Below are 27,483 nucleotides of genomic sequence, written 5' to 3'. Positions count from 1 at the left end.
GCCGAGATCGTGCCACTGCACTCCAACCTGGGTAACAGAGCGAGACTCCGTCTCAAACAACAATGACAACAAAAAATGTATCTGCAAGGTCACCAAGTAAAGTTTAACAGGAGCCAGGGCTAAAGAAATAAGTCCTGGCAGAGTGTGGTGGCTCACGCCTGTAATCCCAGCACTCTGGGAGGCCGAGGAGGGCGGATCACAAAGTCAAGAGATCGAGAACATCCTTGGGTGAAACCCTGTCTCTAATAAAAAATACAAAAATTAGCTGGGCATGGTGGCGCACAACTGTAATTCCAGCTACTTGAGAGGCTAAGGCAGGAGAATCACTTAAACCCAGGAGGGGGAGGTTGCAGTGAGCCGAGATTGTGCCACTGCACTCCAGCCTGGTGACAGAGCGAGAATTCATCTCAAAAAAAACAAAAAAACAAAAACAAAAAAGTCCCAACTCTGGCCCTGACCAGCTGCGCAGCCTTGGGCAAATCACTCAACCTCTCTGGGCTTCAATTTTCTAAAAGTAAAGTATACACTCTACAAACACTCTTGGAGCAAGGCCTACTGCGAGCCTGGCCTGTGGATCTAACCCAGAAAGTGACCCCGTCCTGGGCCCACCTATGTTTAGTCGAGCAAGGTCAAAGTTTAAATGCCAAATATCCTATGGACAATAAGGTGCTCTCATTGTACTTGATTTTCTATCATATAAACCCCTTTCTGACTGTTTTCTTCTCCTTCTTCTTTTCTTCTTTTTTTGAAAATTCAAGACATGGTGCTTAATCAATGCTAAGTAGAAGAGAGAGCCAGGAAGCTCATCTTTAATTCAGCGCTGACAATCCTCAGCTCAGCTCAAACTTGACAAAACGCGTTCTTCCTCACATCTATTCATAGTCGTCTGTTCCTAGAGTTAACGCTCAATTATTCACCCTAACAGAGGAATTGTCCCATGCTCTGAGAATAACATGGGGGGTGGGAGGCAGGAGGGGCAGAGGAGCCGGGAGAGACTAGCAGAGACCCCAGCTGCCGCCCAGCAGGCAGCCACACTCCTCTGAGAGAGCTGCAAGGTGACAGTGCCCTCCAGGTGCGGCCAGCGGGGAGGAGCTGACCGTAGTCACCAGGGCCTGCAACTTGACACACGCTGAACCGCATCCTCCCGGGCCCAACTTGGGATCCCTGTGCACAGGGAAGGGAAGGAAGGCTCAGACAAGTGACGCGACCTGCCAGCAACACAGGAGTACGTGGCAGGCCTGGTGACACGATGCAGAGGCGCGGCCCATGTGTACCAACCACCACCCAAGGAGCAGATGCAATTGACACCCTCAGGTGATGAAAACCTTGGAGCTGCCACAGGCTTCAACTCCTCCCAGGACTAAACGTTTTACCAGAATTGCTTCCTGCCTGAAGACAGGCTGAGTTGAATGGAATCTCCCACAAGGCTTTGTGCTTTTGTATTTTTAATATGTTGGAGACAGGGTCTCACTCTGTTGCCCAGGGTAAAGTGCAGTGGCACGATCACAGCTCCCTGAAGCCTCAGCCTCCTGTCTCATGCAATCCTCCCACTTTGGCCTCCTGAATAGCTGGGACTACAGGTGAGTGTCACCATGCCAAGATATTTTTAAAAAATTTTTTGTAGAGATGGGGGTCTCCTGATGTTGCCCAGGCTATTCTGGAACTCTTGGGCTCAAGCAATCCTCCCAGCTCTGCCTCCCAAAGTGTTGGGATTACAGGTATCAGCCACTGCACCCAGCCTCTCACAAGGTTTTGATGAGGATTAAATGAGATGATGCACACTCAGCAGAAAGCTCTACTCTTACTGCATCCCCCTTGTATTTTGGTCCTTCATTTTGTTCCTCTGACCCTTGAAACTATAAGGACAAGGAGCCTGCATGACTCAGCATGACTCAGCTTGGTAAACCCAGGGCCCTGCTCAGCAAGTAGCTGGGTCCATTCTTCACTCCTTCAGCCAGGGCAGCCGACTGACTTATCACTTCCTCTCCAAGGTGCTGAGGAGCAGAGAGGCCAGATGTGAGGACAAGAGAAAGGTGCGGTAAGGGACAGAGACAGGGAAGACCATGGGCAAACCTGGGGATTTTCTGGACATTCAATAAATACCTACTTGAGATGCTAAGACATGTCCCCCTTTTGCATCTAATCACAGAAATACTTATATACACACATCAAAATGGTAAATTCAGGGCATGAAATGAATATTTTTAAAGATGACAATTTAGGCCAGGCGCAGTGACTCACATCTGTAATCCTAGCACTTTGGGAGGCTGAGGCAAGCAGATCACTTGGCCAGCCTGGCCAACATGGTGAAACCCCGTCTCTACTAAAAATACAAAAATTAGCCAGGCATAATGGGCCACACCTGTAGTCCCAGCTACTGAGAGGCTGAGGCACGAGGATCACTTAAACCCAGGAGGTGGAGGTTGCAGTGAGCCAAGATTGCACCACTGCACTCCAGCCTGGGTGACAGAGCAAGACTCTGTCTCAAAATAAAATTAAATAATTAATTAATAAATATGTCAATTTAAGTTATCAGTCAGGCACAGTGGAGAGAGCCTGTAGTCCCAGCTTTTTTTCTAAAAGAAAAAAAAATGTAATAATAATAAAAAAATTCAATTGTCCACCCAAAGTAGAAAATTAACTCATATAGTCATTCATCAAACATATGTCTGGTACCTACCTACTAGGTACTTTCTATATTTGGTGCCTCCCTTTGAAAAATGGCTGAGGAGCATTGAATCCAAACCCTTCCAAAACACAGGCAAAGATGATAGTGGGTTGTAACACAGGGCTCAGAAGAAAACGGCATTTTAGACACTATAAGAGTCTGTCTGGAAATTTGCAATCGCATAAACGGTAATAGCTCAGCCACCCGCTGGGGTGCCTTCGTCTGTCTGTTCCGTACGAGTTTCTCAGAGGCAGATGTATCCTTTTCTTCTGCCCCTGCCTCCCACCACAAAGCACAGGAAGAGGGTTCTGAAAAGTGGTCCTTCTCCCCAAGAGAGGTCGGGCGCACCCGCTGCACCCCACTCCCTGGATGTGCAAGTGGCAAGAGCAGAGGGATTACTCAGGTGCTTGGAGACATAAGGTCACTCATCTTCCATTGAGAACACACTGAACACAGCTCCTGAACCAAAGGTCATTTGGCTTTGGAAATAACATAAAGTCCCCAAACAGAAAACACTTGGCAACTGTTCATCAGAGGCTCTCATTCATCTTACCTTTCCCTGAAAGTAACTCTTTTTTTTTTTTTTGAAACACAGTCTCACTCTGTAGCCCGGGCTGGAGTGCAATGGCACAATCTTGGCTCATTGCAACTTCTGCCTCCAGGTTCAAGCAATTCTCCCGCCTCAGCCTCCCAAGTAGCTGGGACGGCAGGCGTGTACCACCACCTCAGCCATACCCTTGATTAACTGAGCCAAATTCAGCTGTACTCAAAGGGCCAAATGCTTTCCTTTTTCCATTTTAAAAAACTTTAAATAATGTAAAGGTGTATTTTGCCTATTGTATTTATTTGTATTTGTTTCTTTTTTTTATTTTTTGAGACGGAATCTCTGTCGCCAGGCTGGAGTACAGTGACGCCATCTCAACCCACTACAACCTCCACCTCCTGGGTTCAAGTGATTCTCCTGACTCAGCCTCCCGAGTAGTTGGGACTACATGCGTGCGCCACCATGCCCAGCTAATTTTTGTATTTTTAGTAGAGATGGGGTTTCACCGTGTTGGCCAGGATCAGGATGGTCTCGATCTCTTGACCTCGGGATTTGCCTGCCTCAGCCTCCCAAAATGCTGGGATTACAGGTGTGAGCCACTGCACCTGGCCTGTATTTGTTTCTGTGGGTTTCGTTTGTTTTGCTTTGTTTTTAGCATGGGGAAAATGGAAAGCCTGCTGGACAAATTCTAAAAGAGCTATAGCACTGTTTCTTATTTTTTGTATGTTGTACATTGTACTTTATCGTATATTGTCTACTGCTGTTCCGCTTATGCACTGACTCACTGACGTCCCTGTGCAGCACCGCACACACAAGACCAGTGCATGGAAAACCAGCCTTCAGGAGCAACCTGGGAGACTGGCAGGATTTATTTTTTTTTTTGCCTACTATGCTGACTTCTGAACTTCACCATGAAGATGTGACTCTGTTCAGCAGCTTCTCCTTTGGTGCTTTTAGGTCTTGGGGGCATGTGTCTGTGTGTTAGGAAAAGCAGAAAACCAGCCCAGCTCAGATCAGAACAGGAAACCAGGACCCAGGCTGGTGGGTACCAGAGCAGGGCCTTGTGGCTTCACAAGCTGCCTCCCAGTGACAGGCTATCTGGTCAAGAGAACTCGCCCCCTCACTGCTGGGTCCCATAGCGGGCTTTCACGTGCCTGGCCTGCTCCCTCCTTCTCTAAATGAGGAGTGACCTAGATGACTGTCACACTCCAGTGTGATAATGGTCCACCTCGCTGGACCTCAGTTGCCTCTGAACACCCTTCCACCTTGGACTGGAATCAGAGCCCCACAGGCGAGATTCTAACAAGAGGTTACACCGTGTGAGATACTGACCTCAGCATCTGGGGTGACGGGGCCCCCGGGTGGGTCACCTCTAGCTTCCTCTTTCACAGCTCCATCCCCTGATCTGTGCCTTAAAAATTAAAAGCTGGGGTCCGGCATGGTAGCTCACACCCATAATCCCAGCACTTTGGGAGGCCAAGGCAGGATGATCACTTGAGCTCAAGAGTTCAAGACCATCCTGGGCAACATAGTGAGACCTCATCTCTTAAAATAAAAATAAATTAAAGGCTGAGCAAGATGGAACTAGGTGATCTCCACTGGCCTTTCCATTTCACACCAGCCACCCTATGACCACCACACTCAGAATAGATGGCACAGGCAGAAGATTACCTTTAATAGGTATTTCTCTAACCCAGTGACAGGGACCTCTGCATCAGAATCACTTAGAATGCTCATTAAAAGTATGACTCCAGGCTGGGTGCAGTGGCTCATGCCTGTAATCCCAGCACTTTGGGAGGCCAAGGCAGGCAGATCACTTGAGGTCAGGAGTTTGACACTGGCCTGGCCAACATGGTGAAACCCTGTCTCTACTAAAAATACAAAAATTATCCAGGCGTGGTGGTGCATGCCTATGATTCCAGCTACTTGGGAGGCTGAAGTATGATAACTGCTTGAACCCAGGAGACTGAAGTTGCAATGAGCTGAGATCACACCACTGTATTCCAGCTTAAGCGACAAAGCAAGACTCTGTCTTAAAAAAAAAAAGACTCTCACTTGCTGGGAACAGCAGTGTGCACCTACAGTCTCATCTACTTGGAAGGCTGAAGTGGGAGGATCACTTGAACCCAGAAGACTGAGTCCAGCTTGAGCAAGACTCTCATCTCAAAAAAATATATATATACATATGTATACACACATATATGTATACATACACATATATACACATGTGTGTGTGTGTGTGTGTGTGTGTGTGTGTGTGTGTATATATCTGGACCTTTCCACCCAGGAAGCCTAAGCACACCCAGGTATGAGCAGATTAAAGAAATACTGCAGAAGAGGCCGGGCTCAATGGGTCACGCCTGTAATCCCAGCACTTTGGGAGGCCAATGGGGGGCGAATCACAAGGTCAAGAGATTGAGACCATCCTGGCCAACGTGGTGAAACCCCATCTCTACTAAAAATACAAAAATTAGCTGAGCATGGTAGCAGCTGCCTGTAGTCCCAGCTACTCAGGAGGCTGAGGCAGGAGAACTGCTTGAACCCGGGAGGCAGAGGTTGCAGTGAGCCAAGATGGTGCCACTGCACTCCGGCCTGACCACAGAGCAAGACTCCATCTCAAACAAAAAAAAAAAAGAAAGAAAGAAAGAAAGAAATACTGCAGAAGACGGAATGCAGGCATAGAATATGCTGGCAAGGTCACATATAGAAAATGGGTGAGGGAACACTGAAAGCAGACATATAAATCCTACATGCACCTTATTTTCTCAAGTCTACATGGACCAGTATCCAAACATTGAAACTTTCCTTTCAAATTCAATCCCCCACAGCGTAAGGTCTCAGGACCTTTCTTTCCCCAAGATCTTTTTCTCATGGGGAGTGCATGTATGCAGACCACGCAAAGTGCTACAAATCCCAACACCAAATGCATCGAGAGGTAGATTATTAGTCTGAGTCATTTCACACTAACTTTACAAAAATCTCACAGCTCAAATTAGCTCAAGGAATCTGCTTACAAACCGCAATTATAAATTCTGAGCTTCCTTGGCTGATGAGTTTGCAGTAGGTGGTTCTTGGCCCTGAGGGCTGCTAAGATGCCCATCGTTATGAGATGCCCACTGAGAAAACCCCTGCCCTCTCCTAGCAGGGCCCACAGGAGCAGCGTCTGCTCTTGGCTAGACAACTCCATTCACAGACTTTTCCAGTTACATTTGAGGTTCACCCGAAGGAGGTAGTAAAAGCAGGAGGTGGGCACTGAAGCTCACCTGGTAAGTTTGAATTCCAGCTCTGCTTTTTATTAGCCTTCAGGTTTTCTCAGTTTCCTCATCTGTAAAATGGAAATAATATCACCTGCCACACAGAGTTACCATGGAAGAAATAAAATATGCAAAGTACATGACGCAGCTGGGCACGGTGGCTCATGCCTGAATTCCTAGCACTTTGGGACGCCGAGGTGAGTGGATCACCTGAGGTCAGGAGTTCATCCTGGCCAACATGGTGGCACCCCATCTCTTCTAAAAATACAAAAAAGTAGCCCAATGTGGTGTCAGGTGCCTATAATCCCAGCTACTTGGGAGGCTGAGGCAGGAGAATTGTTTGAACCTGGGAGGCAGAGATTTCGTGAGCCGAAAATACCTCTATTTTTTTTTTTTTGAGACAGAGTCTCACTCTGTCACCCAGGCTGGAGTACAATGGCATGATCTTGGCTCACTGCAACCTCCGCCTCCCTGGTTCAAGCGATTCTCCAAGCTGCTCAGGCCTCAGGGGACGTGTGTGGGGTGGCTGTGGGGCACGGAGTATCACTCCCCATGTGGATCCATCACAGGGCCTAGCACACAGTAGGTGCTGACTCAGCATCTGTTCTGTTGTTGAATGGCAGGATGCATCTCACTCCTCCCTCAAGACCTGAAAACTTGAGAGTTATAAAGCCATGTTTAGGAATGACTGTAAAATACTACCTTTCAGAATACATAGAAATCCCCATTTGATTCTTTCATTTGCAAGCCTGTTTGATCTGTCTACACACTGGTTAGTCTCTGGTGTCCCAGGAGCAGAGGGCAATACACAAAACCAGAGTTCAGGGGAGCAGAGCAGACATTTTAGGAAGTTATTGCCCAAGTTTCACTTCCACGTCGTCTTCTGCATTCTACTTCAACTCTGGTTTTGAGCAAAGCTGGGGCTGGTAAAGAAACTTCCCTTAGTCTACTTGTTCCTCTCCCTGAGTCCCAGCACTGAGACTCTGTAGACCAGGGACTCCAATTATTGAGCACCCATTGATATATACCTGACATAAGTATGTTTGGACATTTTCTAACCTAAGAGCCACAACAAACTGGAAAACAGACCCTGAGATGCCAAGAGAAGTTATGGAATGTGCAAAACACTTCACAGTTAGGGAGTCAAGTCTGAATCAAAGACCTCCTTGGCTCCAAGGTCCTTGCTTTTCAACCTGCCACTGTCCTTTTTCAAAGGTGCCAGCCACCAACACTGCAAAGTGTTTCATTTTTCATAAAGGCCCCTGAGCAGTTTGAAAGCATCTTGAAGAACTGCCCCACTGCATTAAATTCAGATCCCATCTCTGCCAGAAGGATAGCCCTGGACAAATTAGACAGCTCTCAACCACCTGTGACTATGTCCCACAGAGGAAGGGTGTGTATATGGAGGGCTTCTGCTAGAGGCTATGCTAGATGCTTTGATACACATTATCCTACTCAATCCTCCACACATTCCAGGGAAGCAGGTGATAGTAGCCCAGCTTCATCAATGACAATTCTGGTTCTGCAGCAGGATGTGATCTGCCCAAAGGCTTGCAGTGCTAAGAAGCAGGGCCAGGGCTCCATCAGCCCTGCCATGCAATAGTTGAGTGAGTGAGCACTGGATGTAAATTCCAAAGAGCTCAAAGCAGCCAGACACAGCCAGTGACAAGAGACTCTATTAGGCAGATGAGGAAAGAATGGAGCTTTTCTTCCTCCCACTACCCAAGCCTGTCCCATCCTTAACTCCTCTGCACAACAGGGCCCTCACTGTCCTTCCCCCACCTTCTTATCAAAGGATGCTGCTGCTGGGAGGGGGAAAAGACAGAGAGAGGATTAGTCTCTTGCATGGTTTATGTTGATTTCAAAGCTGTCGCTTTCCCCATGTTGGGCCTTCTTTTCCACTGTGGATTTAGGTGCTTAGTACCCTGCTGAAAGGTCAAGGGCAGAAATACATTTTGAACTAGGGAAGGACTCCAGTCCTCAGCATCCTCCTGCTCTCACAGCCTTAGTGCTAAACATAGCAGTGGATGCAGATGGCAGGCACTGTGGAGCGGTGAGCAAAAACCAGGCTCAGGAGCCAGCGGCACAGGTTCCAATCCTGACTATGCCTCTTGGTCAAGATGCTTCCCCATGGGGGGGGTCTCAGTTCCCTTGTGTGTTAAAATTAGAGTACTGGATGCTTAGGCCTGAGACTCTGAGCATGGGGTTTCTGCTCAGTCCTTCCAGGCCACCATCACATGGGGGGGCTGTTCAGCTCACACTGCCTCTCCTCCTCCCCTCCCCATCTCAATGGCTCACAGCACCTAGGCCCTTCCAGGCTTATTCAGCACCCGCTGGCAGACAGAAGCAGTCTCTCTACCACTCTTTCCTGTTCCCACTGTAGACTGTCCTGAGGTCCATGCTAGGCCTTCGTCACTTTGTCATATGGGTGCTTTGCACGTCTGCCTCCTCCACTAAGCTACCGCGGGAACCTCCAGCATCATAATCAGGTCTGCACCTTCAGTGTCAGCCTGGCTTCTGAATGAATGACGGGAAGAAGGTCAGGTTGGATGATCTCTTGGCCCACTGCACTCAAAGTGTGGTTCACAACCCAGAGGCATCACATCATGTGCAAAAGTGTTCAAAATGCAGCATCTCAACCCACCCCAGCGCCTGCTCAGAACCTCCAGGGTGATCCCCTCATGATACGCAGCACACTCAAGTTTGGAAAACTCCAACTCCTCCCTCCCTTGCTTTTGCCACCTAGAAGCCTCCAGAATTGTGAGCTTAGCAGGGCTCACTAAAACATAGCTCATCATTAACCAAGGAGATCTGCCTTAGGAACCTTCTAGAAGCCTCGCCACTGAGTGTCACAAGCAGAATCTGAAATGGGTAGTGTCCGGGGTGACTCCTGGCACACATCACTCACTGGCCCTCTCTGACTCTCAAGGAAGCCCAGGCAGCTTTCAATAAGGCTGAGGAGGCTGGACATGGTGACTCATGCCTGTAATCCCAACACTTTGGGAGGCTGAGGCGGGCAGATCATGAGGTCAAGAGATCGAGACCATCCTGGCCAACATGGTGAAATCCCATCTCTACTACAAATACAAAAATTAGCTGGGCATGGTATGCGCCTGTAGCCCCAGCTACTCAGGAGGCTGAGGCAGGAGAATCACTTGAACCCAGAAGGCAGAGGTTGCAGTGAGCCAAAATAAAGCCACTGCACTCCAGCCTGGTGACAGAGCGAGACACTGTCTCAATTTTTAAAAAAAAAAGAACACTGAGGCAGTCAGGCGCAGTGGTTCATGCCTGTAATCCCAACATGTTGGCAGGCCAAGGCAAGCAGATCACCTGAGCTCAGCCAGCCTGGCCAATATGGAGAAACCCCGTCTCTACTAAAAATACATAAATTAGCCAGGTGTGGTGGTATGTACCTGTAATCCCAGCTACTCCGGAGGCTGGGGCAGGAGAATCACTTGAACCCAGGAGGCAGAGGTCACAGTGAGCCAAGATTGCGCCACCGTACTCCAGCCTAGGCAAGAGAGTGAGATCCATCTCAAAAAATAAAAATTAAAAAAAAGAAAACACTGAGGCCTGGCAGAGACAGACAGACTGGCTGCCCACTCACCCGCACGGGTCCCGTGTCCACGCTCAGAAAGCTCTCTTCCCTCATTTTTCTACTCTTGACATTTATTCAGCTTGTAAAAAAAGGATCCTTTCCAAAACGCATCTTCAGTTTTTTAATAAACCCTGCAATTCCTTTAATGATTTCAGATTATCTTAAATATTTATAAAAATCACTCTCAGCAACACTTATTTAAGCAAACCTCCTCGTCAGCTTCGATTATTTATATATTTATTGTCGTCAAGGAGCAGATGGTAGCTAGTAAGTCCTCAAAAAGGAGGAAAAAAAAAATCAATGGGACAGAATGGAAGCTCCGTGACTCGCCCGTCTACTCTTCTCGACAAGCTCTGGTACTCTTATCTTTCCATTCAGCGGAAGCGCCACACAAAAGTCCACAATTGGTTTAAAACAGCAAACTTGGACTTCATAAAGCTTGGAGGCTCCCTCTGTAATCTAGGAATGACCTGCCAGCCGAGGGCTCAATTCCCAAAGGAAATGGAAGTTCTGTCGAGAAAGGGCAAGGCGATGGATGGGGAGACAGATGCTGGGACCAGGGGAGTGACAGAAAGCACCGGCTGCTGAGGGAAGACACAGACGTTGCCGAGCACCTGCCAGGTGCCATGCTGTCTGCTGTGCCATGCAACCTCTGGGTTGATCGTCACAACAACACTTCCAGGTGGAGACTGTTAGTCCTCATTTGAAAGATGAAGAGAAAGACAAAGAGAAAGGAAGTATCTTGGCCAAAGCCACAGAGCCGGTGAGTGGAAGAGCCAGGATGCGAACCCAGGCTCTCGGGACCCAAAGGCTTCACTGCCTCCAGAAGAAAAGGAGACAGAAAAAAAATTGCTCTTAACCTCCTGCATCCTAGTCTAACCAAGTTGCCTTTCTTTCAGCCTGGGGAGGCCAATCGCCCCCCTTTTAAGACTATGAATGACTTAATTGCCAAAGTTCTACTGAAGCAAAAGGACTGCTCCATTGGAGAGCCCAGAAAAGGAAAGTCTCAGCTGAATGCAGGAAGGAGAGTTGATGCGAAGTTCTTAAGAAGATAGCAAATGAGTGTCACAGGAACATCAAGAGTTGACTTTAGGAGAGAGACAGAAAAAAAGGGGTGGGGGGGGGCAGTCCTCATCCTGAGAAATGAAAGAAAAGCAAGATCACAAGGCATCTGTCTTCCACAGGCCTTTATCAAGTATACCCTTTAGGGAAGAGAAAAAAACCCTTCACTCCTCCCGCAGCAATTTACTTCTTTCAGGAAGCTCCAATTCAAGCTAAAACAGAGAGATGAATATGGCCTTTGAATGCCTATATGCTTGCTGAGGAGACAGTGATTATTCTGTTGACGATAACAATCATGGGTGGTGATCGCCATTACATGGGGTGTGCAATGGGAACATGGGCCCATGCTAAGCGCTTCACTTACGCTACTGCTGTGAGCAACACGACCCCATAACATGTGTGCCCATTTTACAGATGAGAACACTGAGGCTCCAAGAAGGGAACAAACTTGGTTCCATGCATGGGAGCAGTGAGAAGGAAAACCGAGGTGTGAATTTGGATCTCACGCTCTCACTCAGATGCCCCAGGAGACCGATGGGGGTGGGGATTCTTTTGCCTGTTTAGAAACGAAGAAGAGAGGTTCCAAGAGTGTAGTGACCGCACAAAGGCTGCAGAGCCAAGAGACAGTGAAGGTGTAGCTGATAAAATTCAGACTTAAAACACTGCCTTTACAATGCTCACTGGCGGATGACTTCACTGAAGGCAGCCAAGTCCCAGACCGCCAAAGCCACATGAATGGTGGTCTCTTCAATTAAAGAGATGGCAGTAATGCTGCGCACAGCTGAGGCCACAACCTCCTGGCACTGGCGTCCCTCGGGTGTCCTTCCTGTGCTTGGGTCTCTGGATCCTGACGCAAGAGCTGTCAGGGACCAGGATTCCACATAGGGAAGAACCCCAGGAGAACCATTTCAAGGCCAACTGCAGGCCAGTGCACTGACCTTGAGATGGAAAAGGAATGTATATCCTCAACGAGCAAAGGGGAACCCATCATGCTTCTGCTCATTCTGTCAAAAGGCAAATACTGTTTCCTGCATGTGCCAGGCAGCACGTCACGTGCCAGATCAAGCACAAAGACTATTCAGGGTCTGCAAGAAGCAACGTGAGCTCTTCAGGCCAAAGACTAGGCGAGAACCCTCAATCTGCCCCTTCCTGACTGAAGGTCTGGGGCCAAGTCCTGCACTCTCTCTAAGTTTCAGGAAAATTACACCCTAGCTCTCCTTTGCAGGTAACCCTGGCCACTCCACAGCTCATTCATTCAGAATCTGGGCTGGGCACAGTGGCTCACACCTGTAATCCCAGCACTTTGGGAGGCAAGGCAGGGAGGATCCCTTGAGTCCAGTAGTTTGAGATCAGCCTGGGCAACATAGGGAGACTCCATCTCTACAAAACATTAAAAAACTGGTTTGGCCGGGTACAGTGGCTCAGGTCTGTAATCCCAGAACTTTGGGAGGCTAAGGTGGGTGGATCATGAGGTCAGGAGTTTGAGACCAGCCTGGCCAACATAGTGAAACCCCATTTCTACTAAAAATACAAAAATTAGCCAGGCATGATGGTACTCGCCTATAGTCCCAGCTACTCAGGAGGCTGAGGCAGGAGAATCACTTGAACCTGGGAGGTGGAAGTTGCAGTAAGCCGAGATTGCGCCACTGCACTCTAGCCTAGGTGACAAAGTGAGACTCCATCTCAAAAAAAAAAATTAGTTGGGCATGGTGGCACACACTTGTGGTCCCAGCTACTTGGGAGGCTGAGGTAGGAAGATGGCTTGAGTCTGGGAGGTCAAGGCTGCAGTGAGACATGATCGCGCCACAGCACTACTTCAGCCTCAGCAATACCATGAGACCCTGTCTTTAAAACACACAAAATAAATCTGCACATGCTCAAACAGCAGCATGTTGCTGTACAGAGGGCTGTCCTGTTGAAATAAAAATAATAATAGCACTTCAGGGGGTTGGGAGTTGGGGGACCCACATAGCTAAGGATCCTAAGAGAGGTACCCAGAAGACTTGGGGGGCTGAGAGAGGAGAAGTGGCTGTCAGAGAGAGAAAAATTAATTGAAAATCTCCCAAAGTGAAGGGCAGAAACATGTACCAGCCTTTATCTGAAAGCCATCTCCAAGTCTCCCTATGCTGGAACCCACTCCAGCCTCCTGCATCACACACACTACCTTTCCGGGTGCTGTGAGTCCAGCAAGAATCTAGACTGCAAATTCCAACGTGCCTCCCCAGGAAGAAAACTCAGGCCAGCTGACCATTTCTGCCTGCTGACCAAGGTAGCAAAGCCACCTTTTCAGGCTTCCCCCACATTATAGGAACCCCAGGCCTGGGAAACCATCCCAGCCATCAGCCCTGGCTCAGCCAGTCATCAGGCAGTGGCAATCAAAATGATGCCTTCTTTAGATTTTTCCCCCAATGCGATCTTCCGAGAATGGGAGAGTCTCAAAGTCAGAGATGAAGCCCTTTGTCACAATGGAGTCAGTATTTTCCCAAGATGGTCTCCTCAGAGAGGGAAGGAGTCCATCCAACCCAGATGGCAAAACGTGGCTCCCTGGGTACTGTGGATGGATGTCACAGGGCAAGGAAGCCAAAATGTGGAAGCTCACCGGCTCACCTCTCAAAATTCACCACCCACCCGTTCATCTCACAGTTTTCTATGGGACCTCCCACGTGCTCCAACGCACCCTTTCTAGGTGCTGGAGATGCAGAAATTCAAGGTGACTGGCAATGACACTTTCTATCACTGCGCTTCCTCCAGGCCAGGAAATCTACGCTCGTTTTCTCAAGGTTCTACTCAACAGCAGCCTATTTTACAGACGGGAGCCCAAGACTCAGAGCGGGTAAGTGACTTGCCCAAGGTCACACAGCTAGTAAGCAACAGGGCCAGGCATTAAACATAGGTGCGAAGTGCACGTGACACTTCCCCGCAGCGCCGGTTTCCCACTCTCTTCCTCCGCACCCCTCCACCTCCGGCAGCAGGGTGGGTAGCGAAGACCCACCCCAGGGAGCTCCAGCATGGGCAGCCTTCGATTCCTCCTTCCTTCCAACCCTGACACAGGACACACGTTCCAAACGACACACAGGTTTCTCCCACCCCAGTTTTTGTGTCCACAGCCCCAAAAAAGCTCTGCCGGCTGCAAGGACACCCACCCGTTAACACTGAACTTCCATTTAAAAAGAAAGATGATGAAGAGATAAAAGGCGAAGAGGAAGCGCTCTTTAAACACAGGCGGGTGGCTGCCCCAGGAGGAAGTCCTGAGGCCAACGGAGATTTTGTTCACCCCTCTAGTTCCTCAAATTGAAGGTGACTGGCCTTCCCAGCTCCTGATGGGAGGCGGCCGGGGGCCTGCGCCGCTCCCTGGGTCAGTCCCAGTGCCGACACCTGGCTCGCAGGAAGGGTCTGCCCGGGACCCGCCACCCCGACTCGAGTGCCCCCTGCCTCGAGGCGCACGACGCGCCGCTTCGCGGCTGGGTGGACCTGGGCGGCGGCCCTGCGGCGTGCTCCCCTAGGGTCCGCCCGCAGCCCCCCCACCCCCCCGCGAGCTCGAGGCACCTCCCCCAGGACCCCCGCGCCGGCCCGCCCGGATGCCCCCACCCCGGCGGCGCCCCATGTACACCCACCGCGGCACCCGGCCCAGCGGCCCGGATGGCACCCCCCCTCCCCGCACCCATCACGCTTGCGCCCCGCACCCCGCGCCCTCTCCGGGGGCAAATCGGCTCCAGGAGCGCGCGCGCGGACCGGCCGGGCGGCGGCGCCTTCGGAGCCCGGCACGTACCTGGTGGCCCCGGCGGGCGGGCTAGGGGAGCGCGGCGCGGGAGCGCAGGAGCCTCGGAGCCTCCGGTGCCGCCGCCGCCGCCGTTTCCGGGTTGGCGGGGCTCACGTCACCGCCACAGGTTTGCGAGCGGCCCCCACCGCAGCGGCAGCAGCAGCAGCAGCAGCAGCAGCAGCAGCAGCGGCCCGGGGCGAGTGCCAGGCGAGAAATAACTATAAAAGGAAGAGGCGCGGCGAGGAGGAAGAGGAAGCGCTGTTTACCTTCGAGAAGCCGAGCCGCCGGCGCTCGCACAAAAGGAGGACGCTCGCCTCGCGACGCGCCTCCCCCCTGCGCCCTGTCCCCGCCGCATCGCGGGGCCCCGGCGTCAGCGCGCGCCGCGCCCCGGGACCGCCCCGCGCCAGCCCCCACCCCAGAACCCCGCGCCCGCCTGGCCGGTACCCTCCCGAGCCGGGGCGCCGTGGGCCCGGGTCAGTGGTGACCTTGGGCAAGTCACCGCGCAGCGCGCTGCGGCTGGGGACCGTCACCCTCATTGTGCCAGGAGGAAACCTGGCCCGGGGAGACACGGGGGTGGCCCCCAAGGTCACGGCCTGTCAGGCAGGGTTCGGCTGGAATCCAGGTCTCCAGACCTGTGGGCCGGCCAGGTTCCCGTCCCTGGGTGGCTTCCCCCTCACCTGGACTTCAGGAATGGTGACAGTCCCTGCCCCGCTCACCTCGCAGTGGGGTCAGTCGGAGGATGTGCGGTCGACGCACCCGTTCAGCCCTTCCGCGGATACTCACTGGGCCTACTAAGTGCCTCGGCTGTTGTGGGCCCTGGAGCTGCAGCTGCGAACCCAGACAAAATCCCTGCCTGCGAGGGGCAGCGGGACCAGGCCGTAAATACCTGATGGGTCTGATGGTGCTAAGTGCTGTGCCAGAGGAAAAATAAAGCGGGGTGAGGGGACAGTGGGGGCTGTCGGTGCTACCACCCTAAGTGGCTCTCCAAGGACTTTGAATTTAGTACAGAAATTTCTGCATACATAAAAAGCTCCTCGCTGTAGGTCCAGTTTCAGGTATTCTGGGAGACCTCATCTTTCCCCTGGTCTAGAACGGCACAGAGTATGTTTTTCTCCCTCTAACGGGACGTGCCTAGGAAACTGATATTCTTCCCTCTGCCTTGTTCCCCTGGCCCTGAAGCCCATCCTATCATTATCTTGACATTCAGCCAGAATTTCTCGTCAAGATACAGTGTTCTTGCAAGTATCTTTCTGCTGTCCTCCAGCAGGGTATCAAAAGGGTTACATCAAAAGCTTCCATTGTCTTTCCACCTCCACCTCCAGCTATGGGGGGTTGGGTGTGCTCACATTATACTCAGTGCTGAGTCTTTTTTTTTTTTTTTTTTTTTGGAGACATGATTTGGCTCTTTCGGCCAAGCTAGGTAGTGCAGTGATGTGATAGTTCACTGCAGCCTTGAATTCCTGGGCTCAAGCTATCCTCCCACCTCAGCCTCCGCAGTGGCATGCACCACGGGTATGCACCATATGCTCCGCTAATTTTTAAACATTTTTGTACAGGTGGGGTCTCCCTATTTTCCCTGTCTACCCAGGCTGGCCTCTTTTTCCTGGGCTTAAGGGATCCTCCCCGCCTCAGCCTCCCAAAGCCTGGGGATTACAGGCGTGAGCCACCGCACCCAGCCTGCCATTTCTTTAACAAAGGTGCTTCCAGCCTTCTCTTGGTCAGGCCCAGTGTTAGGAGCTGGGGGCACTGAGATGGTGCCATTTCAGCAGGACCCCGTGGACCGCTCTCTAAGCTTACCTGAGCTCCAGTGCCCCCATTCCTAAGGAAAGGGAACTGATGTCCACCTTACCGTGGGGACTGAGAAGTAGGTGGGAAACCACTGGGTCCTGAACTGTGACCTTGACGGGAAGCAGGAAAAGGTTTGGAAGAGGCAGAGCCCTTATAAAATGAGCGTTAACAATTCTGAACGTTTATAAAGTACTAACCAGGTGCCAAATGAGCACAGGCCCATGAAGCAGGTTTATCGTGGCCCAGTGCCATGCACGAAGACACTGCAGCTGGAAGAGAGATGAGGTTTGCCCAAGGTCACACTGATTAGACAGCGGTGGAGCTGGACATATCCCAGATTGTCTGACTCCAGAGCCCAAGAATTATCTACCCTGAAACTCAGTTTGTTCATCTGTGAAATGGAATGGATAATAATTACTTCATTAGGTTATGGTGAGAACTAAATGACACAGCGCATACATAGAACCTAGTGGGTAGGACCAAGGAGAAAGTAATCAGCGATGTTGTTACTATTATCATAACTCTTGCAATTTACCTTTATTTCATTTTTTTTTTTTAAGACAGGGTCTCACTTTGTCACCCAGGCTGGAGTGCAGTGGCGCAATTTTGGCTCACTGCAACCTCCACTTCCCGGGTTCCAGCTATTCTCGTGCTTCAGCCTCCCAAGTAGCTGAGATTACAGATGTGTGCCACCACGCTGGGCGAATTTTTATATTTTTAGTAGAAGTGGGGTTTCACTATGTGGCAGCTGGTCTCAAACTCCCGACCTCAGGTGATCTGCCTACCTCAGCCTCCCAAAAACTGTGCCCGGCCTAATTTTTGTATTGTTTTGTAGTGATGGGGTTTTGCCATGTTGCCCAGGCTGGTCTCAAACTCCTGAGCTCAAGCGTTCCACCTGCCTTGGCCTCCCAAAATGCTAGGATTACAGGCCTGGCCTACCATAATAATTGTTAAAGGCGTGAGGTAAGGAATTTTCAGGCAAGCTTGGGATCTGTAAATACTTTGATGTGGCTGTAACATGGAGCGCAAATTTGGGGGTCCAAGAAGCAGGGAAGATAGGTGAAGGCGAGAACAGGGCCTGGATTCCTCCTAGCCTGCACTCCACTGAATTCTGAGATACCTGGGATAGGGAATCTAACTCAGAGGGGAAAGTCTCCATTCACTGCTTACAGTGAGGCTGAGAAGATGATCCTGGCTCACTCTGATCCTGATAGGTTTGATAAATTCAAGCCAGTGGGAACCTCTGGCAATTCTGTAGTGACTGCTTGTTTCCCAGGGTGTCAACCCTGACAGATGTAGGCAGAAGTCCAGCAACCTATAGAGAGCACTGTTTGAAGTTAGGGAGGTCAGCCTGCCATCTTCAGCTGTGCAGTTCTGGGCAAGTCAGTTAACCTCTGACTCTTGAACGTTCTTATCAGCAAAGTGGGAATGATAACGTTATCCTCTGTCATTGAGAGGACTATGTAAGAAAATGAGTTTTTCATGCTTTATAATAATAAAGCAGCATGCACATTTTACTTTCAATATTAGAATCCTGTGTTTTCATTGACCAAGCAAAGAATCTTGAAAAATAAGATTTTAAAAATTAAAAATTAAAAAGAAAGCCTCTGCTTTTATAGCACATGCAGGCCACACATCTTTCAAGCAAAAAATAGCTATTTCCTTCATATGTGCAAAAGCCCCTCAAAAATATTCCTCCAAAATGCATTTCCCTGCTGAGCATTTGCAAGAGTGCTGTTAGGTATAGAAGGTAACAGAAGATAAAGTCGAGAGACACAGAGACTCAGTTTTTGTCCTGCTGTTACTATTTTGCAATTAAGCCCACTCCACATCCCATCTCGATAAAAGCAAACTCGGTGGTGTTAGGCTTAGCACTTTTCAGTCTCCCCACACCTCTGCACTGGAAACCGAAAGGGAAAACCACGCCCAAACCCACTAAGGGATGCTGTCCGGCCCTGGAGCACAGCCCTTGGAAGATGCTTCAGAGGCTCAGCTAGCCCCTTTAGGGTGGGAATCCCATTCAGTGAGGTGGAATGACTTCCCGGGACACAGAGAGCTAGCCCTCAAGTTAGAACAGGGTGTGCGTGTGCGTGTGTGTGTGTGTGTGTGTGTGTGTGTGTTCTGAGACGGAGTCTTGCTCCATCACCCAGGCTGGAGTGCAATGGCGTGATCTTGGCTTACCGCAACTTACGCCTCCCGGCTTCAAGTGATTCTCCTGCCTCAGGCTCTGGAGTAGGTGGGATTACAGGCATATGCCATCATACCTGGCTAATTTTGTATTTTAGTAGAGACGGGGTTTCTCCTTGTTGGTCAGGCTGCTCTCAAACTCCTGACCTCAGGATCTGCCTGCCTCAGCCTCCTAAAGTGCTGGGATTACAGGTGTGAGCCACCGAGCCTGGCCTAGAACAGGGTCTTTACGGAGAGATGCGGAGCCTTGGGCCTCAAAAGCCGTTAAGTGATTATTTCTAGGGGCTGGGAGGAGCGGGGAATGGGGAGTCACTCTATGGGATTTCTTTTGGGGGTGACAAAAATATTTTGGAATTAAATTAAATGTGGTAGTTTCACATTAGGGAATGTACCACATGCCACCCAATTGTTCACTTTAAAATGGTTAGCTAGGGCCAGGCAAGGTGGCGCACGCCTGTGATCCCAGCACTTTGGGAGGCCGAGGCAGGCAGATCACCAGGTCAAGAGATCGAGACCATCCTGTCCAACATGGTGAAACCTCGTCTCTCCTAAAAATACAAAAATTACCTGGGCATGGTAGTGCATACCTGCAGTCCCAGCTACTCAGGAGGCTGAGGCAAGAGAATTGCTTGAACCCGTGAGGCAGAGGTTGCAGTGAGCCGATATGCCACTGCACACCCAGGCACCACTGCACTCCACCCTGGGCAACAGAGTGAGACTCTGCCTCAAAAAAGAAAACAATGGTTAGCTATGTGTTATATGAATTTCACCTGAATTTTAAGGAAAGAATAACTTGAGGGATAAAAAGCTAGTGAGCAGAGCCTTAACTATATTTTAGTATTTTCATACATTCACAATAGCATTGCAGAAATGAAGCATGTGTCAGAATCATAGCAACTGAGCGCAGTAACTACTTATGAGCAGCTGGTTTATGTACCTCATGCTTTCACACAGAAAGTAAAACAATTTAGTGTGAATGGTGCGGTTTGGATATTATTATTATAACTTAATTTGTGGCTTTTTGTTTTTTGAGGTTTTAGTTTGTTTGTTTTTGGTAGAGACAGGGTCTCACTGTGTTGCCCGGGCTGCTCTCGAACTCCTGACCTCAAGCAATCCTCCTGCCTCAGACTCCCAAAGTGCTAGGATTACAGGCATGAGCCACCACAGCCCGCTCATGCGTTTCTGGAAAAGAGTATAACATAGTGGAAAAGCAGGGCTCAATTTAGAGAGACCTGAATTCAAATTCTGCCTTTAGTTCCTATTGGCTGCAGGAGCTTGGAAAAGTTGAGCCTCTCTGCGCCTTGCATTTCGTCATCAGGTAAAATGGGGCTGGAGATGCCACATCACTGTCATCACAGGACTGTGTTGGTGACTGGGTGGGACAGCATAGGTGACATTCACCCGGAAGGTGCCTCAGCAATGGCAGCTATTATTGCTGTTGTCATTGTCACCATCGTTGTTGTTCCTGTACCGTATAGAAAATCTTTCACAACCTGGACCCACAGGAAAATGGGGTACATCTTAGTCCATTAGGGCTTCTGTGACAAAGCACCACAGACTGTGTGGCTTACAAAAGATAGAAGTTTCTGGCTGGGCATGGTGGTGCATGCCTGTAATCCCAACTACTTGGGAGGCTGAGGCAGGAGAATCACTTGAACCCAGGAGGCAGAGGTTGTGGTGAGCTGAGATTGTGCATTGCACTCCAGCCTGGGCAACAAGAGCAAAACTCCATCTCATTCATAAATAAATAAAGGATAGGAGTTTCTTTTTCACAGTTCTGGAGGTTGCATCCTCTTGCAGTGGGAGGGTCGGAGGAGGTCTTGGGGGGCCTCTTCTATAAGGACACTTGTGCACTCATGAGGCCCAACCCCACAACATAATCACCTCCCAAAGGCCCCACCTCCTGATACCATCACGTTGCAGGGTTAGGATTTCAACTTACAAATTGTGAGGTGACACTTTCAGTTCATCTCAGGGTAACTTTAGAAATTGCTGTCTCCAGTCTGGGCGTGGTGGCTCACACCTGTAATCCCAGTACTTTGGGAAGCCGAGGCAGGTGGATCACCTGAGGTCAGGAGTTTGAGACCAGTCTGACCAACATGGAGAAACCACATCTCTACTAAAAATACAAAATTATCTGGGCATGGTGGCACATGCCTGTAATCCCAGCTACTCGGGAGGCTGAGGCAGCGGAGGTTGCAGTGAGCTGAGATTACACCATTGCACTCCAGCCTGGGCAACAAGAATGAAACTCTGCCTCAAAAAAAAAAAAAGAAGTAAGAGGAGGAGAAGGAGGAGAGGAGGAAGAAGAAATTGCTGTCTACAATCTAGTGACTGGGAACTGTACACACTACAGTTACTGAGGGCGCACAGAATGTTTTTGAGAGGTATTTCTCCCCAGCCCGTGCTGACACAGAGCACACACAATAGATGCTGGTGACGTGGCTGAAGCAGATGCAGCACTTCCTCTCCCTGTCCGTTTTTCACGATCTCTGTGGACAGGAGCTGAGAAGAAGATGCATGGCATGTTACCAGTACGTTACAAGGTGACAGCTACCATTAAGAGCAAGAGGGCAAACAGAAACACTGCCAGCTCCCTGGGATGATTCAGGGGAGAGCCCCTGGCCCTTCGCACTCTACCAAGAGCCTAAATCCACAAGAAAAGCTGGGAAATGCCATTTGTTTTGCAGACATTGCTGTTAAGTGGTTACTTTTTTTTCCAGACAGTCCAACTCTGTCACCTGGTCTGGGTGCAGTGGCACAGTCTTGGCTCACTGCAACCTCTGCCTCTTGGGCTCAAGCCATTCTCCCACCTCAGCCTCCCAAGTAGCTGGAGTTACAGGCACACCACACCACACCACACACAGCTAAATTTTTTTTTTTTTTTTTTTGAGACAGAGTTTCACTCTTATTACCCAGGCTGGAGTGCAATGGCGCGATCTGGGCTCACCGCAACCTCCGCCTCCTGGGCCCAGGCAATTCTCCTGCCTCAGTCTCCCAAAGTGCTGCGATTACAGGTGTGAGCCACCGTGCCCAGCCTCTTAAATGGTTACTTGCAGAGAGAAGAATTGCATAACTGAGTTAACTTTCAATGTGCAGATAAACTAACTTTTGGAGGCGTGGGGTGGGGGTACCTTATTCCCCACCAAGGTGTTGCTGGGGCCCTGTGTCAGTGATATTGAATGAGATATCAAATGACCCTATGTGATAAGAGATAGGAGTTTTCTCCCTCTGGTCATACTGAAATAAAACCACCCCCTACATTTAATATGAATCATTTCTCTAAGCATAAAACATCTCTATCCTGGTCCACAAGCACAGGCGTGTGCACACACACATGCACGCACGCCCAGATGCATACTCTCCAGGAAGAAGATGGTGTTTATGTCAGTTATTTTTCTAATTCTGAAAGTAACCCATGTTAATCACAGAAAAATCAAGAGAGGAGGCTGCGCGTGGTAGCTGACGCCTGTAATCTCAGCACTGTGGGAGGACGAGTGGGGTGGATTGCTTGAGTTCAGAGTTCGAGACCAGCCTGGGCAATGTAATGAAATGCCATCGCTACAAAAATACAACAACAAAAAATTAGCAGGGCATGGTGGCAAGTGCCTGTAGTCCCAGCTACTCAGGAGGCTGAGGTACAGGAATTGCCTGAGCCTGGGAAGTGGATGCTGCAGTGAGCCAAGATCTCACTACTGCCCTCCAGCCTGGGCAACAGAGAAAGACTCTGTCTCAAAAAAAAAAAAAGGAAAGGAAAGAAAGGAAGAAAGGCAAAAAGAAAAGAAAAAGAAAAGAGGCCCGGCACAGTGGCTCACGCCTGTAATCCCAGCATTTTGAGAGGCTGAGGCAGGTGGATCACAAGGTCAGGAATTCAAGACCAGCCTGGCCAATATGGTGAAACTCCATCTCTAATAAAAATACAAAAATTAGCCAGGCATGGTGCTGGGCACCTGAAATCCCAGATACTAAGAAGGCCAAGGCAGAGAATTGTTTGAACCCGGAAGGTGGAAGTTGCAGTGAGCCAAGATTGCACCACTGAACTCCAGCCTGGGCAAGAGAGTGAGACTCTGTCGAAAATAAATAAACAAAAAAACAGAGGAAGAATAAAGTGTAAGAAAGAAAGCAATGCTCCCATAATGCTCCAGGGCCAGCCATTCTTCCTTAACATTTAACTCAGGGTCTCCTGGGGTTTGGGAATGCATTTTAACACAGCTGCCATCACACGCTGTGCACACGTTGAATCCCACGGTTTCATTCACGTATAGGTGAGGATGTTAATCTGACATATGTTTTTAAAATAATACACGGCGGCTGGGCGCGGTGGCTCACGCCTGTAATCCCAGCACTTTGGGAGGCTGAGGCAGGTGGATCACGAGGTCAAGAGATCGAGACCATCCTGGTCAACATGGTGAAACCCCATCTCTACTAAAAATTCAAAAAATTAGCCAGGCATGGTGCCGCGTGCCTGTAATCCCAGCTACTCAGGAGGCTGAGGCAGGAGAATTGCCTGAACCCAGGAAGCGGAGGTTGCGGTGAGCCAAGATCGCGCCATTGCACTCCAGCCTGGGTAACAAGAGTGAAACTCCATCTCAAAAAAAATAAAATAAAATAAAATAATACACGGCAAGGCCACTGGCAACCCAAAACCCAGGTGGGGAAGGAAAGGAGAATGTGAGAAACTGCCGTTTTCTTCCTCAGGGTCATTTCCTCCAGGGCCGACACTATCTTATTCAGACCTTAGTCCAGTACAAGATAGAACTGCTAGGTCACTGTTTCCTACATTCCTGAATGGGCGAATGAATGGGGAAAAGATACAATGTCTGATCCAAGGGCCGCCAACCCTGCCGACAGGTCCAGTCACAGGTCTCCTCTGCAGGCTCTCGCCCTTCATGCAGAGAAATCTGCCTGGTTGAGGGTTTAATTTTGTAATCACCTAGTTCTAGAGCCCAGCCAGCAGGTGCCAAAGTCAGTGCTTCTCAAACTCTGGTGGATAAGAATCACCCAGGGACCAGGCACGGTGGCTCACGCCTGTAATCCCAGCACTTTGGGAGGCCGAGACGGGCAGATCACCTGAGGTCAGGAATTTGAGACCAGCCTGGCCAACATAGTGAAACCCTGTCTCTGCTACAAGTATAAAAGCTAGCCGGGTTTGGTGGCATGTGCCTGTAGTCTCAGCTACTGGGGAGGCTGAGGCAAGAGACTCGCTTGAACCCAGGCAGTGGAGGGTGCAGTGAGCCAAGGTCATGCCACTGCACTCCAGCCTCAGTGTCAGAGTAAGACTCCAGGTTAAAAAAAAAAAAAAAAAATCACCCAGGGAGTGATCGTAGAATTTCCAAGAAAAAGTAGAGATTCTGGCTGGGCGTGGTGGCTCATGCCTGTAATCCCAGCACTTTGGCAAGCTGAGGTGGGAAGATCACCCGAGGTCAGGAGTTGGAGACCAGCTTGACTAACATGGTGAAACTTTGTTTCTATTAAAAACACAAAAATTAGCAGAGCGTAGTGGCAGACACCTGTAATCCCAGCTACTCGGGATGAGGAGGGAGAATCGCTTGAACCCAGGTGTCAGAGGTTGCAGTGAGCCTAGATCTTGCCATTGCACACCAGCCTGGGCTACAGAGTGAGACTCCGTAATTGGAAAAAAAAAAAAAAAAAAGGTGGAGATTCTATGGCACAGCGTCTGATTACTATCTCTAGCATGGGGCTTGGAGAGCTGCCTTTCCTATCGATTCTCCTCGCTCTGCCCCAAGCTGATGGCAGTTTTTGCTTTGAGAAATTCTGGCCTGGAAACTGTGATCCGAGTAAAGCTGGAAGCTGTCATTGCTGTTTATTGAGACATCAGCAAGGATTCGGTAAGCCTGCAACCTGCCTCAGCTGGGCTGATACAAACACTGAGTGCAACTGACTTGCCAGGAGTTCCGCATCTCACTGGGGAGAGAAATGCTGCTGGAAAATAACAGCGAGGAGCTACGTTATGCAGCAACCTCAAAAGAACTTAAGAACAGGAAGCTGCCCACAGACCTCCTTGGGACGAAGGAGGGTCGGGGAGGACCAATATTACGTTCTTCGGAGTTTTTTGTTTTTGTTTTCGAGACAGTCTCGCTCTTTCCCCAAGGCTGGAGTGCAGTGGCGCCATCTCGGCTCACTGCAACCTCCACATCCTGGGTTCAAGGGATTCTCCCTCCTCAGCCTCCTGAGTAGTTGCGTAGCCACAGGTACGGGTGTGACCCGGCTCATTTTTGTATTTTTAGTAGAGATTGTTTCACCATGGTGGCCAGGCTGGTTTTGAACTCCTGACTTCAGGTAATCCACCCACCTCAGCCTCCCAAAGTGCTGGGATCACAGGCATAAGCCATCGAGCCTGAGAACCAGTATTTAGCAAACACCTGCCATAAGGACAGAGACTGGCGGCTAAAGGGGAAAAGGGTGTATAGGTGGTTTTCTTTTTGCCAGCACAGTGCTGGGAAGTTTGGAACATCTGAATACGTCAGGGTACACATTCTCCAGTTACACGAGGCTTCCAAATTCCCTACGTTATTACATGAATCCCCATCTGTTTGGGCTTCCTGTTGGTACCTCAAGCACTGACATTCAACTTCAATTCGAACATGTTCAAAGCCAAACAGCAGCGTCAGAATTGGAACCCTGGTCTCTCGGGTGCTAAAGCCTTGTTTTTGCCATGTTGCTTCCTTTTTTTTTTTTTTTTTTTGAGATGGAGTCTTGTTCTGTCACCCAGGCTGGAGTCCAGTGATGTGGTCTCGGTTCACTATAACCTTCAACTCCCGAGTTCAAGCGATTCTCCCACCTCAGCCTCTTGAGTAGCTGGGACTACAGGGGTGTGCCAGCACACCTGGCTCATTTTTTTTGTATTTTTAGTAGAAACAGGGTTTCACAATATTGGCCAGGCTGGTCTCGAACTCCTGACCTCGCAATCCACTTGCCTCGGCTTCCCAAGTGCTGGGATTACAGGTGTGAGCCACCGTGCCCAGCCTCCAAGTGGCTTCTTGAAGAGAAGAGATGAAGGTATACATAATGTTTGGTTAGATGGGGAAGATTCCAGGCTGGGCAAACTTGAAATAACCCCAAACTCAGTACCATTTATCGTGTTTCTGTCTATGGCAGGTGCTGAGTGCTTCCCAGGGATCATTTGGTTTCTTATCTTTTCTTTGAGATAAAGTCTTGTCCTGTCACCCAGGCTGGAGTACAATGGCATTATCTCGGCTCACTGCAACCTCCACCTCCCAGGTTCAAGCAATTCTCTGTCTCAGCTTCCCAAGTAGCTGGGATTCTAGGTGCCTGCCACCCAGCCTAGCTAATTTTTGTATTTTTAGTAGAGGCGGGGTTTCACCATGTTTGCTAGGCTGGTCTCGAACACCTGACCTCAGGTGACCTGCCTGCCTTGGCCTCCCAAAGTGCTGCGATTACAGGCATGAGCCACCACACCTGGCAACCAGTGATCATTTGTAATTCAGGCAAGGAGGTTTTACGAGTGAAGCAACGAATCAGGAATGTTAAGTCCTTTGCTCAAGGTCACATAGCTAGTAAGGGGCAGAACTGGGTCCCCCAAAATGTTAACTGTCCTAATTTCTTTGATTATTGAATTTAATCCTGTGGTGGGGCTCAGGACACACCACCCCAAAATGTGACTGTGAGAGACCAGAATATGCCAACCCGAAATATACTTCTTAGGCATATTTTGAGCTGGTTATTCTGAGAAACTGCAGACACAGGAGTAGCTCTGAAAAGCTGTCCTTTTGTGAAATAAATTTACATCTATGAAGGAAATCTACATTAGTCAAACTATCTGTATCAGGAAGCGGGTTGCTCCAGACAGCTTCTATTACCTGAGAGAATTTTTTTAGAGCTGAAGTTGCGCTCTGTCGCCCAGGCTGGAGTGCAGCGGCTACTCACAGGCGCGATCATCACACACCACAGTCTCGAACTTGTAGCCTCAAGCAGTCCTCCCGCTTCAGCCGCCCTAGGAGCAGGGACTACAGGCACATGCCACTGAGACTGGCTGTTTATCTGTGTAACAAGACAACCTTTATTCATCAGACATTTCCCACCATCACCCTCCCATGACTTGTGTCAAGGCCCCCTGAGAAACCCCAAGCCCCCTATGCCTTTCTGTAGCTCAGGGTGCTATAGAAGCTTCAGTCATCTGACCCTTCTTCGAGACTCCTGTTTTATGGGACTCCCGTGTGTATACATGTTCATTCAAATGATTTTTCTCCCGTTAGTTCATCTCATGTCAATTTAGTTTGTAGCCCAGCCAAGCCAAAGAACTCAGAAGGGCGAAGGGAAGCCATTTTCCCCTCCCCTGCACCTGCTACAAGAGAATTAAAATCAGATGCATCGGATCAGGCATGGGGGCTCATACCTGTAGTCCCAGCACTTTGGGAGGCCAGGGCCAGCGGATCGCTTGGGGTTGGGAGCTTGAGACCAGCTTGGTCAACATGGCAAAACTCTGTCTCTCCTAAAAATATAAAAATAGCCTGGACTGGTGCATGCCTGTAGTCTCAGCTACTTGGGAGGCTGAGGCAGGAAAATCGATTGAACCTGGGAGGCGGAGATTGCCGTGAGCCAAGATTACACCACTGCACTCCAGCCTGGATGACAGAGCGA

At 49.7% G+C, this 27,483-nt stretch overlaps 1 protein-coding gene and 1 pseudogene across 42 annotated transcripts in view; both read right to left on the bottom strand.

Annotated features, from left to right (window-relative positions):
• The window catches only part of CYRIB (CYFIP related Rac1 interactor B), a 201,422-nt gene that overhangs the window by 157,561 nt on the left and 16,378 nt on the right, over positions 1 to 27,483 (bottom strand). For 16 of the 42 annotated variants that reach the window (XM_078353193.1, XM_078353194.1, XM_035277097.3 and 13 more), the window contains exon 1: positions 14,896 to 14,983. The exons of 2 other annotated variants lie outside the window; for them this stretch is intronic. The gene's annotated coding sequence lies outside the window, so the exon portion shown is untranslated. Of the gene's footprint in view, positions 1 to 14,895; positions 14,984 to 15,152; positions 15,229 to 15,602; positions 16,211 to 27,483 lie in introns of those variants that run through there. 24 more of the 42 variants (XM_078353195.1, XM_078353197.1, XM_035277099.3 and 21 more) reach the window with 3 other exon arrangements.
• LOC118148689 (U7 small nuclear RNA) lies at positions 3,870 to 3,920 on the bottom strand (annotated as a pseudogene).

The sequence above is a fragment of the Callithrix jacchus genome, chromosome 16 (genome assembly GCF_049354715.1).
Source record: "Callithrix jacchus isolate 240 chromosome 16, calJac240_pri, whole genome shotgun sequence".
NCBI classification, from domain to species: Eukaryota; Metazoa; Chordata; class Mammalia; order Primates; family Cebidae; genus Callithrix; species Callithrix jacchus.
Note: the sequence above shows the minus strand (reverse complement) of the source record. Positions and strands in the feature narration are given on the sequence as shown.